The sequence below is a fragment of the Schistocerca americana genome, chromosome 3 (genome assembly GCF_021461395.2).
Source record: "Schistocerca americana isolate TAMUIC-IGC-003095 chromosome 3, iqSchAmer2.1, whole genome shotgun sequence".
Classification (NCBI taxonomy): domain Eukaryota; kingdom Metazoa; phylum Arthropoda; class Insecta; order Orthoptera; family Acrididae; genus Schistocerca; species Schistocerca americana.
In genome coordinates this window covers 321203290-321212923 of record NC_060121.1, presented here as the reverse complement: position 1 = coordinate 321212923, position 9634 = coordinate 321203290, and positions in this window count along the sequence as shown.

Genomic DNA, 9634 nt, shown 5'->3' with positions numbered 1-9634 from the left:
GATTATCTCCCCTTTTTAATCATTTTAAACCACCTTCGAGCTGTACTGTAGGGAAGAACAGACTCTCCATAGGCCTCCTGTAACATCGTATAGGCCTCAGCTGAAGATTTGCGCCTGATAGGGACTAGCAATGTTTTCAAGACATTCCTGTACTATTGTCCAGTTACTGATGTGTGTGCAGGTACATCATGCTGATAAAACATTCCATGAATATCAACAAATGAGATGACCATAACTTTCCCAGCAGAAGCAACCACTTTTGCTTTTTTGGGGGTTAGTGATGAAGGAGATTTCCACACTGAGCTTTGCTGTTTGCTCTCAGCACAAAATGATGTAGCCACGTTTCATCAGCAGTGATTACATAATATCAACTTTAACTGCAAGCAGACTTGCACATGAATGCCCTTTTGTTTGGGAATCAACAGTCTTGGAACCCATTGTGCAAAAACACGAGTCATGTGTAATTTTTGTGTCACCAACATGTGGGTGGCACCCAATGAAATGTTCAATATTTCAGAAAGTGATCTTAAGGTAACCTGGAGCACCAGGTCCCCCTTTCTTCGAACTTGATTATCTCCCCTTTTTAATCATTTTAAACCACCTTCGAGCTGTACTGTAGGGAAGAACAGACTCTCCACAGGCCTCCTGTAACATCGTATAGGCCTCAGCTGAAGATTTGTTGAGTGGAAGCAGGATTTCAAAGCCACATATTGATCCTCGCGAGTTACCTCCATTGCAGCAGTAGGCGATACTGCCTCTCACAGGTGGGAGCCAGGAGTTCCAACAACGAAACTACATCGGCGTGTTTGTTGCACATTAAGCTACCAGAATATCATAAGATTAAACATTAGCGTGATAAATTATGACTATAAAAATTATAGATATACGACGGGGGACCCAAAAGAAACCGGACTCCGAGGGCGCCGCCATTCGTAGACGTAGTGCAGGGTTCTCACGCGAAGTCGTTATGGCAACTTTAAAAGAACAAAGAGTGTGCGTGAAATTTTGTTTCCTGCTTAAAAAAACTGCAACAAAGACACGCCAAATGCTTTATGAAGCTTTCCATGAGGACGCTATGAGCCGCACACAGGTTTTCGAGTGGTTTGGGCGCTTTAAGCGTGGTGAGACGTGTGCTAAAGACCAAGCTCGTTCTGGACGCCCTTCAACATCGCGAAATGAGGAGAACATTGAAAAGGTCCGCCAAACGATCAACGAAGATCGTCGCCAAACGATCGACCAAATTTCAGCAGAGACAGGAATCAGTTGGAGCCCATGCCAGCGGATTTTGAGTGAGGATTTGCACATGAGACGTGTTGATGCTAAATTTGTTCCGCGCCTTCTCACACAGGAACAAAAAACCATCCACATGAATGTGTTTCAGGACTTGAAAACAGAGATTGCACGTGATCCAAACTTCTTGAACAAAGTCATTACAGTGGATGAGAGTTGGTGTTACGGGTATGACCCAGAAACCAAGCAAGCGTCAAGCCAGTGGAGGATTCCCAACTCTCCCAGACCAAAAAAAGCAAGGCAAGTGAGGTCAAATGTGAAGACGATGATCATTGTCTTTTTTTATGTTCGTGGAATTGTGCATCAGGAATTCGTACCCCCTGGCCAGACTGTTAACCAGCACATTTACTTGGATATTTTAAGGCGTCTGCGAGAGGATGCGAGGAGGAAACGCCCAGAACTTTGCCGATCAGGTGACTGGTTTCTGCATCACGACAACGCTCCAGCACACAGGGCCTTACGAGTGACCCACTATTTGGCATGCTAGAGGTGGTCTGTCGTTCCCCACGCACCGTATTCGCCGGACCTAGCCCCGTGCGACTTTTTCATGTTTCCACGAACGAAAAAAACGGTAAAAGGGGAGCGTTATGACGATGTGGAGGTGGTAAAAACAGCTTCGCAAAGGGCACTGGACAATATCAAACTTGAAGAGTTCCAAACATGCTTCCAACAGTGGGAAAAGAGACTTGACAAGTTCATGGCATGTAATGGAGAGTATTTTGAAGGTGACTAAGTAATTTTGTAAAAAGGTTCATCAATAAATTTTTTATGACAACAATCCGGTTTCTTTTGGGTCCCCCCTCGTACATTATAGGCTGTGAGTTCATTTTGTCCTTCAGCTTCATATTTCTTTTTAATTCCCGTGTTGTCTTAATGTAAGACTTATCTCTATAAGAAAGATACTGGTTTTCTACACAATAACATTATCAAGAAAGTCTGTATCCAACTATTTATTTTTTGTCTCATTTATCCAGCCATTGAGATATTAAAAACTAACAACTGTACTGTGATAATATAGAATCTCTGACAATTTAGATTTATCTAAATTGGATAACGAGCTGTAAATATCGTTCTGCATAACTCTAATCAATGAGTACACTCTGAGAATCACTATCATATTTATAATGGGGTGTGTATTCTGTTGCATCAAACACAATTTTCCATTTACAGAATGAACAGAGGACAAACAATTATTTGAAGACCTATAGGAGAGTCGTTAAAGGAGTAATTATGCATACTGAACTGAAAAATATTCAGTTTCCTTCATGAAATCTAGTCTATAGATTTTAAACAGGTTCACACAAGATACATGACACGTTTCTGCTGAGATCTTACAACATTTCTGTTATGGTCTTCTAAACACCAAACATTTCCTGAGGCTATTCATATAACTTCGAATGACTAGGTGACCGAAATGAGAGAACAACTGCATAACATCCTTTGTATAAACAGAATGTCCCTTGTTAATGTATATGAATATGGATATTTCTAAAATGGATAAACAAACACTTTACAAGTAGTCGCTTCTCTAGGTAATCAGCAATTTTCCAGTATTGGACCAATCAATTGAAGCCTAACACTTTTGCTGTACCTGCAACATAACTCATTTGATAGTTCCATTTCATATGAAAATAACAAGAAAATGCAACCCTCTTAGACAGATCAGGCAGTTTTCTCACTGAATCATCTTCTGTCTGTGGAAAATTCATTGCTGGTGTTACATGGGATTCGATATTCTGCCCACTAATGTTTCTACTGTATGCAAATGACTTACCATCCCATATTGAAATGGTAGAAATAGTTCTGTTTACTGATAATTTAAACATAAATATTTCTCTTCAGTGGTGATTCAAGCATCATATATATATATATATATATATATATATATATATATATATATATATATATATATATATATATATATGTCACATGGAATGATTTCTTGTGCACAAATGATATCAAACTATATATATATAATTTGATATCATATATACATATATATATATATATATATAAATAGTTTGATATCATTTGTGCACAAGAAATCATTCCATGTGTCATATTCATATTCCTTACTCAAAATGCTATCACTCACATATTGATCATACATACTTTAATGATAATATTCCTCAAGGGAAACATTATCTTGGCAACTTAGCATTTGGAGGTATCTGAATCCTCTCATTTCTGTATTGAGCTACCTGATAGTTTAATGTGTTGAGAGGTTTCTAACATATGTGTCAAATTTGAGACATCACTTTTCATTACAATACGCTAAAAAACAACCTTTACTGAGAAACAAATGTCATGTTAGGCGAGATTTGTTGTTTAGTAATGCTGTTTTTCATTTCTGCTTACTAAATTCATACCCAAAAGTTGTACATTGCTTTAACAACAGCATACCTAAATATCTACAGTTCAGTGATAGCTTCCCTAATTGTTGTTTTTTTATGGTGACATTATTTCAGTATAAAATTATAAAGTGATATAATTTTGTTTTCAATACACAGTCTGTAGCTTTTGTTACTTGACTGTAACTTGTAATCTAAAGAAAATACTGAAATCACCTTAATCATTATATTCACATGTATTTTTCTTTAGAATATGGCCTACACATATGTATAGTGTTGCAGAACTTTTTAACAAACGTTTCATAACTGTTACTGAAAAGATAGGGTTGTCAGGTTCTGTAGATGCTTTTATGGAATACCTCAGATCAGATGTTTCAATTAACCTCCATAATATGAATTTGACCCTCACTACCCTAGCAGAAATACAGTCCATCATAAAATCTTTAAAATCAAAAACATCTAGTGGGTTTGATGAAATATCAGCAAAGTTAATTAAAGAATGTGATTCTGAGTTAAGTAACATATTAATCTATCTGTGTAACCAGTCGTTTATCAGTGGAATATTTCCTGAATGGTTGAAATATGCTGAAGTTAAGCCACTGTTTAAGAAGGGAGATACAGAAATAGCATCAAATTTCTGTCCAATTCATTTTTGCCAGCATTCTCAAAAATTTTAGAAAAAGTAATGTACAATCGGCTTTGTAACCATCTAACCTCAAATAACACACTGTCAGAGTCACAGTTCGGGTTTCTGAAGGCTATCTACACTTACAGTGAAAATGTGCTTAATTCATTAGACAAAAAATTGCAGGCAACTAGTATATTTTGTGATCTGTCAAAGGCATTTCACTGAGTAAATCACAATATCCTTTTAAGTAAATTAGAATATAATAGTGTAACAGGAAATGCTGCAAAATGGTTCAAATCTTATATCTCTGGCAGGAAACAAAGGGTGTTATTAGGAAAGAGACATGTATCAAGCGATCAGGCATCGTCTAACTGGGGACTAATTACATGTTTGGTCCCACAAGGTTCTATTTTAGGGCCCTTACTGTTTCTTGTGTATGTCAATGACCTTTCATCAGTAACATTACTAGATGCCAAGTTCGTTTTGTTTGCCAATGATACAAACATTGCAATAAATAGCAAATCAATTGTAGTTGTGACGGCATGTCACATAAATGGACATTTGGATAGAGGGAAAGGAAGTTCTTGTTGTGCGACTTGTGAATTATAAATTATTTCAAGACTGTATATGTGTGCACAATGTATAAGAAAGATTAAAAAAGTTAAATAATACCATCAAAAATCACAAACAGCGATGTGATATAAAAGTAAAATAACATTCTTTTTATTGTGTAATGAAAATGAACATGACCAGAGACTATTGCTTTATTGAAATCTCTCCTGATTTGTTTCGCCTAGCGGTAGGCCGCCATTGTAGTGCTGCCTGATAAATAACGTAAGCTGTATCTGTATTTTGGAAAAATATAATAGAAATTGTTATTAGAAAGTCTGTGTATTATTGACTTAGTTGTCACCTATCATGATCGCAACCATTACTTATAATTAACAAAGTTTTTACAGAACGTTGTAGTGTAGGGAGCTCATCTCCCCTAGAAGGATTTAGTCGGCCATTACGCTGACGATTCATGTTATTAAACGTAAATGCGAGAGACTTCTCACCTTTGATCTTTCATTAATTTCAAAGTTAAAGATAGTAGTGATAAAATTCATTTACTAAAATCCACAGCACTGAATGAGTTCAGTATGTTTCACTTTGGGCGCCTAATGGCAGATGAGATTCTCTCCAGTTCTGCCTTGCAAATAATGAACAAGAAATATTGAAAATCATTACATTCCGTAATATCTCAGTTATTCTTTATGTAGTTTGGCACATAAATAACCAGTAGCCCCTGAACCCATATTAATAATTGCAGTTTGCGTAATAATACGCATATTATCATTTCCAAATAGCAGCGCTCACGCAAACTATTTATTAGAAGGCAGTGAGTTGCGCGCTGTGTTTAAAAAATATTATATCGCACGTACCTCAGGGCAGCCGATGTCTGTACGAGTGTTATCATGGTATAAGTTAATAAAACGTCTCATGTTAGCCCACAATATTTAAAGCCATCCCAACCAAAATCATGAAATATAATTATAAAAACAAAAATATATAATTATCTCGTGATAAAGTGGCGACACACACATACACATATACACTTATACCGTGATATAGTCTTAGAAAGATCGGATAATAAAATATTTGTGGACATTAATCACTGGTTCCTAGCCAATTCTTTGCCACTAAACTTTGAAAATACACACTACATGCAGTTCAGAACTTGTAAGGGGTGTCCCACAAGTATATGCCTAACATACGATGACAAGCAGATAGAAGAAGTGGACAGTGCTAAATTCTTGGGATTACAGCTTGATAATAAATCCAACTGGAAAGAGCACACCACAGAACTGCTGAAGCATCTTAACAAATCTCCATTTGCAATGCGAATTGTGTCAGACATAGGGGATATAAAAATGAAAAAGCTGGCATACTATGCTTACTTTCATTCCATAATGTCATATGGGATTATTTTTTGGGGTAATTCATCAAGTTTTCTGGCCACGAAACGTGCAGTAAGAGTTACATGTGGTGTGAACTCAAGAACATCCTGCAGAAGCATGTTTAAGGGTACTAACTACTGCTTCCCAATATATTTATTCCTTAATGAAATTTGTCATTAAAACATATCGCTTTTTCAAATCAACAGCTCAATTCATCGACTCAATACTAGAAATAAAAATAATCTTTACAAGGATTTAAAGTCACTTAGTCTTGTACAAAAAGGTGTGCATTATTCAGGAACACACATTTCAATAACTTGCTAGCAGCCATAAAGCCATAAATGCTTAACAACCAATGAAATTCGGTTTAAGAGAAGCCTAAAGGATTCATTGGTGGCAAACTCCTTCTACTCCATTGATGAATTTCTCAGTAGAACCAACTGGTTTGTGTGAATATATATATATATATATATATATATATATATATATATATATATATATATATATAAGTACAATGTAATTTCTGCACAATTTCAGTGCAGTAATGTGTTCATTGTAAATACGTGTGTGTGTGTAAGTACAGTCTAACTTCTGCACCATTTCAATGCAGTTATGTGTTCATTGTAAATAAGTATTATAGTTGTTCTATTACATGTTTGTTACCTTTTAAATACATAAAAAACTTTTTTATTTTAAATTCTGTGCATTAGTATTTATAAAATGATTCTTTCATATAGTGTTCATTAAAAAAATGACGACCATTCCACTTCGGACGTGTGGAATGGTACATTATCTTATTTGTTTGAGTTGTAAATATTTGTCATGTATTATCATTTTTCTGACATGTTCTACATCCTGGAGGACCTAGTCACTACCGATCAAATGGAATGAAAGTAAATCTAATCTAATCTAACCATAATACTTGCCTGAAGAGATACAATAACTGTATTTCTTTATTGGCATCTGTGTATCACATGATACCAGTGCATGAAATGAAGAGAATTCGGTTTATCTTTGTTTAGTTTAATCATATTTATATCTTACTGCGAATGTGAATTTTCCATTTGGTTTAAAAATATAACAAATTTTCTAATTAATTTTGCCTTTATGTGGACCACTTATATGAGTAGCTTTTACATTAACCATATGCTGGATTTGGGTTTATTTACAGGGTGTATACACAAATTATTCTTATGTATAATAAAAGTTGTGAAACAAAAATTATTTCATTTACTGTTTTCTGATTCTGTCGGTGTCTATGTTTCATAAAAGTAGTGGTAAGATATTTTGAGTACTACATACGTTGATCTGTTCTGTGTTAGAGTTGGTTAATTCATAAATACTGAAAGTCTATTTGTTCATGGTTTTATGTGTGCATGTGCGTGTGTGTGTGTGTGTGTGTGTGTGTGTGTGTGTGTGTTATTACTGTGAAACTGTGTCAAGATCTAACGAATTTTGTTAGGGAGTGACTGTTTTAGATCACTGGTATTAGGATGCCTAGATCTTCAAATGGGTACATACATGAGGTTTCTTGAAATAATCTAAAAATTATTCTTAATACAATTTTATATTAAATGACTATTTATAGTCTATGTAGGCAATTTCAGTACAATATTCTTTCATCTGAACTCAATGAACGCAGCTATGTGAAACAATGTTTTCACCACAAAAGTCAGTAACCATACACTGCGAAAATGTTGCTGTATTTGAGAATTTGGCAATATCTATAATATGAGAGTCGCACTTTAAGTTCATGCCAACATATAAATTCATAATTTTAAGTATTTGGTTTTATGTATTGCCTTTGTACCTTACTCTGTTGTTAGAGATGATGTCACATCATGATATTTTTATTACTGAATTAGCTGCTTTTACTATGTTAACTCACAGACCATTTGTAGAAACCCTATCAATAATTTTCATGAATACACTGTTTATGTGCCCCATTTTTAGGATATATATATAAATATCCTAACAACATATATATATATATATATATATATATATATATATACGAACACACACACACACACACACACACACACACACACACACACATATATATATATATATATATATATATATATATATATATATGTGTGTGTGTGTGTGTGTGTGTGTGTGTGATATAAAAGTAAAATAACATTCTTTTTATTGTGTAATGAAAATGAACATGACCAGAGACTATTGCTTTATTGAAATCTCTCCTGATTTGTTTCGCCTAGCGGTAGGCCGCCATTGTAGTGCTGCCTGATAAATAACGTAAGCTGTATCTGTATTTTGGAAAAATATAATAGAAATTGTTATTAGAAAGTCTGTGTATTATTGACTTAGTTGTCACCTCTCATGATCGCAACCATTACTTATAATTAACAAAGTTTTTACAGAACGTTGTAGTATCAAATGAGTTCTGTTGCAGGTACAGCAAAAGTGTTGGGCTTCGATTGGTTGGTCCAATACTGGAAAATTGGTGATTACCTAGAGAAGCGACTACTTGTAAAGTGTTTGTTTATCCATTTTAGAAATATCCATATTAATATGAATTAACAAGGGACGTTCAGTTTATACAAAGGATATTATGTAGTAGTTTTTCATTTTGATCACCTAGTCCTTGGAAGTTTTATGAATAGCCTCAGAAATTGTTTTGTGTTTAGAAGACCATAGCAGACTAGACTTCATGAAGGAAACTGTGAATATTTTACAGTTCAGTATGCGTAATTAGCTCTCCCACAGGTGTGTTTCTTCTGTAAATGGAAAATTATAATGTGTGATGCAACAGAAAGCACATCCCATTATAAATATGATAGTGCCTTTCAGAGTGTAGTCATTGATTACAGTTATGCAGAAGGACATTTACAGCTCGTTTTCCAATTTAGATTTACCATTTGTCAGAGATTATATAGTATCACAGTAAAGTTGTTAGTTTTAGCCATCTCAATGGCTCAGCAAAAATGGTATAAAACTTCACTCTTAATCATATTTATAATATTAAAGTATGACGTATGTGTGTAACCCAAGGAAAACAAAAAATTTTTATTGACTGGTTGCAAGAATAAAAGGGTGAAACCTTATGACTTGTACATATATTAACGATCTTTTAGCAGCAATTTAGCATGATAATAAGTTATTGTTACATAATTCTTATTTTTACAGTTATAAACAGATGGCCAATGTTTAGCACACAAGGTCCATTTGATCCGTCAAATTCCAGACTTTTACCAAGTTATGAAGGCCAGGTAACATTTATCCATCATGATACAGTCAATCAACAGTACATTAAACCTACCACCTGGCAAATAGTGATGTTCTATTTAGAGCAAAAGGCAAGTTCAATAACATAAAGCAGAGGTGAACTAGTCTATGAGTTTCAAATATTCGAAAGGCAGTATGCATGTAAAAATGTATACTTTTTTCAAATCTGTTGT